This window comes from Lampetra fluviatilis, chromosome 53, assembly GCF_964198595.1.
Source record: "Lampetra fluviatilis chromosome 53, kcLamFluv1.1, whole genome shotgun sequence".
Lineage (NCBI taxonomy): Eukaryota > Metazoa > Chordata > Hyperoartia > Petromyzontiformes > Petromyzontidae > Lampetra > Lampetra fluviatilis.
This window is the reverse complement of record NC_136327.1, coordinates 5,449,068-5,459,078: the sequence shown is the minus strand read 5'-3', so window position 1 is coordinate 5,459,078 and position 10,011 is coordinate 5,449,068. Positions and strand designations below refer to the sequence as shown.

The 10,011-nt window shown below is 46.8% G+C and overlaps 1 protein-coding gene across 1 annotated transcript in view; it reads left to right on the top strand.

The window, feature by feature from the left end:
* Window positions 1-5,199: 5,199 nt before the first annotated feature.
* Window positions 5,200-10,011, top strand: part of RGMA (repulsive guidance molecule BMP co-receptor a) — a 103,240-nt gene continuing 98,428 nt past the window's right edge. Inside the window, exon 1 of the mRNA XM_078879281.1 lies at window positions 5,200-5,401. The gene's annotated coding sequence lies outside the window, so the exon portion shown is untranslated. The remainder of the gene's footprint in view (window positions 5,402-10,011) is intronic.

The following is a 10,011-nucleotide window of genomic DNA, read 5'->3' as shown; positions in this document are numbered from 1 at the left end:
CGTGATCCAATCGAGCTGACATTTTGTACACAGACTCGTTGTGCGTGACAATTAATTTTCGTGAAAAAAATGTTCCAAAATTTTACACTGTTTAGGGAATTTTTTAAAAATATTTAATTACCAATTGCTTAATGGTGGCAGACAATCATCTGACCCATAGGTGGCAGCCATCTCAAGCCAGAGGACGAGAGGACTCTTGCCGCCACGCATATAAAGGATTTATAGTGAAAAACTTTGTTTTTATGGGTTAATTTTTTATAACTTCTGTGCCCGCAGAGGCGCTCTCTACCGAGATTTTTCCGTGGGACGCCCGAGGAATTTAGCGGAAAGTGAGAGCGTTCAGCGCCCGTAGGTGCACAGGGAGGGGGAGGAATGGGGTGGTGGGGAGGACGCTGTTTCGTGGTCGTGGTGGCGGTCGTGGCCCGCGGCGGTCAGAATAAAAATGCAGGCGATCACCCGCCCCCCCTCCTTTGCCTCCCACTCGGCTAACTCAAAGAGCATGGCAATGAAAAAGCACTTATTAGGCTGCAATTATGTAACGCACCACCCTGTCATAACTGCGGTGTGCGCGGGATTGGTGTTTCTTAGTGGTGCGCCGTACAGTGCCGCTTTGGGCTGATTGTAGTCGGAGTCATGTTTTATTGACGCGCCTGCCAGCTGCTTGCAGTTGGGTGGTTTTGAGCGCTGGTCCCGGCGTTTGCTTTTTTGAGAGATTTCTGGCGGCGTGCGTAATGCGTCTCTCGCTCTAATTGTGTAGATAAACTGCACGAGGTTTGTAAGTATGTAAGCATTCAACCCCCCCCCCCCCCGGTTTTTTTTTAAACCACTTCGAATGTGTACGGTCTCTCCTCGTAGCTAATAATAATAATATTGCTCCATTTATTCGGCAAAAAGGTGGATTATTTGAGTTGTGCCCGAGGTGGGGAGATGGCGGGCGTGGTGGGGGGAAGCCTTAAATGCGGCAGTGGATTTACCATAGCTGACGATGGTCATGATGATGACTTACTCGGGAAAGCCTCGGTCTCAAGGCTTTTATATTTTAAGAGGAGGGTCCCGCTACATTGGGATGCGAGAGCAAAACCGGAGAGCACCTGCAGAAAAAGCAAAGCAAATGAGAGAGAATGACAACACTCAAAGCTCCGCACAGATGGGTTCAATAATGAATTTTCTCGCGCGCTGCATCTGGGGCACATCGCAACGCGGGTGTGTGTGCGCGTGCAGGCGTTTCACAAATCTCTACGTGAACCGCTGACTCTTTCCTCGGAAGCACTGGGGCTGTACAGGCGCGTGCCGCCGCTCCTGACTGCTGAAATGTATAACGCCCATTTTTTTTTTTCACGAGTTAACCTGGTCAAGGACAAGATAACGTTTTGAGAATTGCGCCAGGCAATATATATTGGTGTAGAGCAGCAGGTTTCTTTAATTATTATAGAATCATCCTTCTCCTCGATCACAGCTGTAAAATGTGTGCCAAAATGCAGCTCTCTTGACGTTGGCTTTAAATTGTACAAAAACACGGCGAAGGTGTGTGTGTGTGTACGTTTGGCTTTGTGCCGAGAGGTACGTTTTAATTTGTTCAACATTAAAACAACTTCTTTCTTTCTTCATTTGCAGAAGCGAACTTTGCGCGGACTCTGCTCCGTTTGAAACCACAGCGTCTCGGTCCAAGATCGACTATTCTTCACCATCTCATCCAGCTAACGCATCTCTGGTGAGTTATAAAATAAGATATTTGTCAACGTGTTAATAGTTGATTTAAAACTTTCGTGACTGCAGGGATTCATATTCTTGGTTCTTTCGGTAAAGTCACGTAGAAGGGAAATAATAAAATAATATTGATATAAAACAATATAATATAAAACAATATTAATATTGTAATATTTCCCTTCTACGTGACTTTACCGAAAGAACCAAGAATATGTGTCAATAGTTCTTCCCCTCTTTTTCTTCGTCGTGCTCTGGCCTCGCGTGCTCGTGTGTTTCGTTCCGGACGGAACGCTCGGACCCACGATGGTTCTCCTGATATTTTTTTTATATTTTTAAATGCTGAAGAAGAATGGAAAAAAAGCGGCGTAAAACCTATTAATATCAATTTCTTAAGTAAACAGGTTGGCTGAAGTGGTAGGTGCGTATAAAGCCAGAAGGAATATTATATTCCGTACGGTCATATTCAAGAAGGGTGGGAGGGGGGGGGCAGAGGAAAAAGAAATGGAAACGAAATAAAATAATGGCAAACATTGAACGAAACGGCGAAATGCAAAGTCTCGCTCGGGAATGTATCTTTACGTGCGGCGTGCCGTGCTGACGTTTGACCGGTCATTATATTTTTCCTTATCCGCCGCCGAGGCAGCAGCGAGACGATTTGGCACGGTTTTGTTTGTGAAAGTTGTGAACTGTTACCGAGCGCTGTCGGCCCTTTTATTTTTTGTTTTTTGAGAAACAAACATCGTCAAGTAACAAAAATCTCGCTCCACTTGCAAGTTCTTCGCTTTGCTGTTTATGGGGGAAACGTAGCTCCGGTTCACCCTTCGTTGTTTTTGTTAAATGGGCGCACCACAAGCCGATCGATCGGCAGAGGCGCGTATGATTGGGGTAAAGTGTCGGTCCTCCCATCTCTTTCCACGACCTGTGGCCAGCGTGGACGAGTAGGCCAAAAACCCCTTCTGGCGAGGCTCTCTATAGCTCCCTTAAGTCAAGGGAGGCCTCAGCAGTGGCACGAGCAAGGAATTACAGGGCTGCACCTTTATCTTGTTATGAGTACACTCCACCGATGCCTCCCGTAGTGATATTATTTAAGATTCTAATTTAATGGAATTGGGGCTCAATGAGTGTAGATGGGAGGGGCGGCGGGGGGTGGCGTGCTGGGTGTGGGGAGGGGTTTGGCGCACTAGGGCAGTGCGGGCAGAAGGGAGGGGGATATTACGCCAGCCTGAACCCTCTGAATGGCTTTCTTTGTGGCGTGGCAGAAGAGCGTTTTTAAAAAAAGTTTTTTTTTCGTTCAGCCGTCCAACCCCAACCTCCCCCCACCCCACCACCTTTTGCGAGCGCCACTCGGCACACACACACAGGCCAAGGAAACTGTGTTTTTTCTTTTGTAGAAAAAAAATTGCACGCTGCTGTGTTTTGGACAATTCAACGTTGGGTCTGCGATCATTCGGCAATTAACCCGCGCTTGCGAACATGCAGCTTGCCTCCAAAGTAGACGGTTCACTTTTACCTTTGTATTTCGTATGGCACCGTCAAACCACTTGTAATGAGGGCCTCCCCAAGAAAGACGCGTTGGTTAAGGGGGTTTGTTTTGACCATATTTCACCACGCTGGTCAGTGCGGCTTAATGAAGTGATGGAGTGTTGGCGTTCGGTTCAGATGTCGGTGTCCGCTGACGTTTGTTGTAGCCGGGAAAAAAACCCTCGAGTCACCAGGTTCGTAGCGCTGTGCGATAAATCAGTACGCCACGGCTCATCCCTTGACATCTGTGCAAGGGTCGGATTTAAGCGCTGTTAACTCAACCTGCGGTTGCCCAAGCTCATTGGCTTCGGTTTCGAGGAAAAAGTAAGAAAAATTTTAATTCGAACTAAAAAAAAAGCCGCAGTGGTCCTGCAAGTGCCATTATGTTTTGGGAGACTCTCTTAATCGACTTATACTTGCGAACAAATCTCTCCATCTGTTTGCGTTTGGATGACTGTGCGCGAGGAAAACGCGAGGCCCACATGAGGTCAGACACTCGTGACGCAAACCCAGAAGCATCGTTGTGGTGTTGTGCCCGATCTCGTTTTGCCGCGTTGACTGCCATCGCTTTGTTCGACCACAGGTCGTCTTCATTGAAAGAGCGATGCTCTGTGTCGGTGAGCTTTATTATAATAATCATCACATTTCAATTATTTACCCAGTAGAGGCTCATTGAGTATCAAGATTCTTTTATTTAGGGGCGTGCTGCTTACCTGTGGATGTTTGGCCAATACCATAAATGAGTTTGGCTGTGGGATGAAAACAGAATCCAGCTCCTCGCACACACGGGTGACTCTCGGCACCGTCATCTCCCGGCCACCCATTCCAGTCCCACGCCTACAACCACGCCTAACAACACCTGGCAAGCCACGAGAATCGCCACATTCAAGTGCTAACCAGGTTAAAAGCCTGCTTGGCTGTCGATCTGACAGCTGTCGGGCACATCCAACGTGATTTGAATTTTGGGGACGTGCACATTTTTCACGTGTGCACGATTTAAGTGAAGTCACGCAGGTAAAAAAATTAAAATTAATAAAAGTAAAAAAAATGAAATAAAAATCACGACTTTTCGGAGGCAACACAAGCTTCCGTCTTTACTTTTATTAATTTTAAATGTTTTACCTACGTGACTTTACCGAAAAAACCTAAGAATATGAATCCTTGCAGTCACGAAAGCTTCAAATCTAGATTTAAATGAAGTTAAACAGTGAATAATTACATTTTTTGGAGGTGTTGTTGGTATTGCTGTGGTCACAATGTCCTCGTATCAGTGTGGGACAACTTCGTGTTCCCTGGGGTCCCAGCAATGGTTTATGCTGCTTCTGTTATTTCCTTTATTTGCCCAGGTGACACATGCCTCAACAAAGCCTCTTTTGCAAGGGCGACCTGGGTTACATTTCAAACGACCAGAGCGAAAGACATTTTAAAAGCATTCAAATTGAACAAATGTAGGCTACAGTTGAACAATACAGTAAAAAAAGTACAATGTGAATAAGGCTTGCGTAAAAGGTACATTTTTCACTTAATTACGTATGAACTTCTTTCGCACCGTACATAGCCAACCGCGCTAATTCGGAGGTGCGGGAATCTATATTATATAGAATGTTCATTATAAATGGAGGAGACGGAGAGTAAGTTCTGTACATTGTTTTTTTAATGCCAATCTGCACATGCAATGGGTCACACCGCGACAAACTTAAACGCTGACCGCTGCAACCATTTTTTTCAATACACCCCCCACACGTCCCACTTTCTCAAACGGAGCCTTACTCTGCTGCGTCACGTCGCGATGCATTTCTGCGGCATGCGGTTAGGGGTTTTGTGGGTGTGGGCCGCGGGGGGGCGGTGGTTTGTTTTTGCCGCGGTTTCGCGTCGGCCAGAGTGCGTAAGCGGTCGTCGGTGCCTCCCGAGAAAAGAGAGAGAGAGGGGGGGGGGGCGGGAAAAAAAACATCTAAGAAATCGGGGGCAGCTGTAAAAACCGTCGGGACTGCCTTAACGCAGCGCTGCCGGCCACGGGTTGTGCGACGGCTCCCGCGTTTGGGAGGAAGGCCGCTTGCGCGCGCAGGTGACTCCGAAGCAGAAGCAGGTACCAGTGCGCCGGCCCCATGCTTTAGCCGCGGCTGCGTATGCTTGAGCTGCCGCTCGACTGCGACTCTGAAAACATTTGAATGAGGTATGTAATTGCCTGCGTGTGTGTGTATGCATATGCAAGCGTATGTATGTGCAAACTTTAATTTTTTTAAATAATTCCCTTGTAATAAGCCTCCTGTTTTGATCACCCTCCGGTTATATTGTGTAATTATAAAAACATGACATTTAAGCATGCAGCGCTGTTGGTTTAACTACTTTTTCATGTCGGTGCCACTTATTGGCATGTGGTTTCTGTTGAGACATCCCGCAGAATGGTGTTGTTTATGTGCCCTGCTGCTGTTGTAAGTTTTTCTTAAGTCGGTGTTAGACAAATTATCTGGTGATACTGTGTTGGCAGCAGTGCACAAGGGCAACAAAGAAAACCCCGACCACGTTTGTCAATAATGCCGCCGTAAAACAAATTATATGAGACAACGTTTCGCGCAACGGCCCTTCCGCCTGGTGCATCAGAATTTTTTTTCTAGGTATTACCCGCACCTTAACTGTATTTTGCAAAATATGGCATGTGCAAATCCGACACTGTACATATTTTGTATTTATTTGTTGCGTACTCTAAGAAGCATACATAGATGTGTTCTTACCTTGATGGAAAGAGGAGACACGTGGATAAGGGAGCATACACAACTTAGAGACATCGTATGTACAAGCATCGTATGTACAACCTATTCTCTTATTTTGGTACTGGCAAAGGAGGTCCCATGATGATGATGATCGTATGTACAGTTAAGAAAAGTCTGGGCTCAGGTAGGACTCCGCGCTGGAAGGGAGGGATGACGGTCTATGGACGAGACCAGCGATGGATTGCTAGCCAAAGGAGGGGAACGCACCCGAGAGAGTACGCCCAAACGCGGAGACTCAGAGACGAAGTTGGCTCGTGCGAGTGTGGGTAGGTTCTGGATGGACCTTTGCATCGCCGAACCCTTGGCGACAACTTGGGAGAGGCCTTCGCTGAGCGGTAGATTGATCATAGCTGAAAAGTGCATCTGCAGAATTGCACGAGCAGGTCCACGGCTCGGGTTCCCTCCCTCCCTCGCTCCACTGCGTGTTTTTTTTTTAGGTGTGACACAATCCCCGGCTGCAGTCTTAACAACGTCGCACCCAGGACGACCTGCCAGTAAAGCATTTATAATGACAAAAAATATTTCATCGGCCCTGGCCTCTGCGTGAGGGCGTTGCTAGATGAAGGGGGGGCTCCCCAAAGCATCGCCATCTTTCGCAGACTTGCGGTGAAAAAAGTTGCTCCGTCTCTTCTGGTTGACGTCGTTTTGCGGTTTGTCTTCCACCCACCCACGCCCCGCCCCCCCCTTTTCTGGCTGACATTCATTTTCGATCTTGCCCACCGGCCATCAACTTGTATTCTCAGCAGTCCATAGGATGGCACCAACTCGTGTTTGGTCTCGAACCCTCCACGTCGGTCCACTCCTCTTCCCGTCTCTCCGTTCAGTTCCCACGTACGCATCTCCTCTCTGTGCTTCCACTTTGTGCACGTTTTCGTTGTCAATTCTCCGCGCTCCCATGCGATCCGCGTGTGTCGTTGTCGTGCAATAACACCGTTTACAAATTGCAACTGTGTTATGTTACTCTTGCGAATAGAGGTAAAAAAAAAGAAACTCATTAAAAAGTAAGTTGCTTGGACCCTCTCCGCCCGCTCCAGCCATGTTGACACTGGCACTTGACATTTTTTTTATTTGTCTGGCCCAGGTAGCCAAGCTGCATGAGATTGAACTGAAAAAGGAGCCCCTTTGCTCTAGCGTTCGTAGCGTGTCTAGGTTTTCAACAAAGGGGCCACAGTATTTACATTTAAGAAAAAAAATATTCGAGTCGGGTGCGAGGTGCTATTTTTTTAAAATCTGGAATGTCTCCCCGCGAAATGAGAGAAAGTGTGCCAGGCTAAACGTTCTATTTCTTGCGCCGACTCGCAGCAAGTGCCCTCGGCCCGCGTGAAGTAACATTTTTTGAAGGGCTGTGTATGGCCGCATTTGTTCATTGTGCGCGAGCTTGCTGCGAATGTTGGTCGGAAAAAAGTTGTGGGAGCATTGGTCGGGGCGAGGGGGGGGAATGTGGTTTGGTGGCAGGAGGAAAACTTCAATAACACACGGCCTGTTTGTGTTCACGGTGGCGGATCTCCCTGCTTGGGATTTGAGCTTTTAAGAAACAAAGTCGATAAAAACGGATTTTGGCGAGCCAATGTTAATTTTATTTATCTGCGCGTTAATGATCAGAGGTGGGGAGTGGTGGCACGCAGAACGGTTTGTACGTTTTTTTTTAGCTCTGAACTTGGTTGCCAGAGTTCTGTTACCGACCGCACGGCAAACAATATTTGTGAGATGATATCTGAGCGAAATCTGCCCCCCCCCCCAACTTTTAGCAAATCGCACGAAACCAGCGTGGTGAAGTCGTCAAACAACCCTCGTAATTGACACGGCGCGATGAGTCATCCAGCAGTAAAATTGACAACGAGCTGTGAATCACGATTTCATAACTTTGAGGATTACTAATGATCAGGCTTGGCTCGTACCAGCTATTATATGAACTGTATGATTTGTTTGTTTGTGTGATTTGTTTCACTAGTCGGTTATTTTTGTAGTTTTTTGTGGTCTCCTTTGTATTGTTCCACGTTTTTCTAAGTCTACTGTGCAGTTTTGTTTTCTCTGAACCTAAATGTTACATTCGAAAATATTATATTCATGTGATTTACGTAAACCATAAATAATTGTTAAATACACACGTGATTTGATGCTCACATCTGGAGCAGAAGGATCTACTTGAATTCATTCATTGATGCATTGTTGCACATCAGGATCCAAATGATACATTTCCAAAAATTACCTGCAAATCATTCCTTGGAAAATCGTGCATAGCCAATCGTTGCTCCCTACTGGCAGATGAATTCCCCAGGTCACTCTTGAAAATTATACATCTCGACGGGTACTGCAAGATCCAACCATGTCCGTCCAGTACTCACCGAGCTGCATTGGCTTCCAGTTGCCGAACGATTACATTATCAGGTCACATTCATTACCACCCAAAGTGCTTGCCACAAATGAACCACAATACCTTGCTGGTTTCGTCAAGGAGCATAAACCATCACGCAAACTCCGGTCATCCTCGCAGCGGCCTTTGGCTGGTCATCGCACACTTTCAGATGCACTTCTGCGGCCGTCTGGAACGTTCTTCATTCTGATATTAGGAAGCCACTGGAGCTATGCACTTTGAAATCATCTAGATTGAAAACTAATTTCTTGAGAGCTGCTTTTTGTGTTTAGTTTGTTGTCTTTCCCCCACACCTCCGATTAGCACGGTTGGCTACGTATGGTACGAAATAAGTTCATCATACGTACGTACATCTTGGTGTCTTGACTTCTCACCTGGTTCAACAAAATCAACTTAAAATTACAATTCGTAATTAATGGACTACTATCCAGTTGCTGCACACACAACTAGGCGTGCATGAGTGAGGATACCACAATGACTGTCAAGGAAAGTAATTGGGTTTGGCCGGTAACGTCGAAAGAAATGTACGATGGCCTCTGGACTAAACCAATGACCGTTTGGCAGCAAAGGAGAGAATGCACCTGGGAGGGTGGCCACTGCCCGAGGTGGGGCAATGAGGTCGGTTTATGAGCAGGAGCGAGAGATGCATTATTGACATCGCAGGACCACGTGCGATCGAGGGATTGCAACGACGTTGGGGATGATGGGGGTCGTCTTTAGCAGGCAGTGGATAGACCTTGGCTGTGGTGATGATGATGATGAGTGACATTTCAAAAGCTTTCTACTGCCCCTCCTTTTTTTTCCCATTCTACAACTGTTGCACCGACTCTACTTGTTTCAGTTTTAGGCAACAAATAGACGTGTGTTTGTTTGTGTTGCCATGTTTGCCGGGAGAGCATTTTGTTTGGACAAATTAGCATGCTATTTGCGATGAGCAGCTGATGCTCGAGCCTGGGTTTTTGTTCGTCGTGTTTTGTAAACATTTGTTTGCATTTCAATGAAGCTCGAAGAAAAAGCACCATCGGTGCCACTGGCAGCAGTCCAAGGCGCTGCCTGTGTAGGATTGGGGGGCGGGAGTGGTGCCCTATCGTGGCTTTGTATACTTCCTTAACCCCTTGTTCTCGTTCAGAGACGTGTGCAAGTTCAGTGTGTGGGTCCCTCCCCCCCCGTTCACCGCTTAATCTTGGAAACGCGCAAGCTGCTTGGCATAAATTTTATTTAGAGAGTCGTAGCAGTAGACGTTGTACTCGCCGCAGAGAACTGTTGCGACACGACCACCACACACAATGATAGATGGCGGCAAACGATGCCACACGCCCTCCCGCATGGCCTTTTATTTTATTTTAGTTTTTCTTCAGATTCTGTTCTGATGATGTACGTGTACGTCAGAAGATGCTGCCTGTGCATTGAACAAAAAAACATATTCTCAGTTTTATCCAGAATGTGCCATTGGCATCGCGTCCGGTCATGTTTTTTTCCGTAGAGCAGTGCGCACAAACGTTCATGTTTAGACCATGGCCCACGGAGGGGATGTCACAGAATTGCTTCCGAGCAGCAATTTCCCACCCGCCCTGTCACCGAGGGTAATTATTGTCACATTTATAGTCAAACTGATTTTTTTGTTGAGGGCTTAAATGC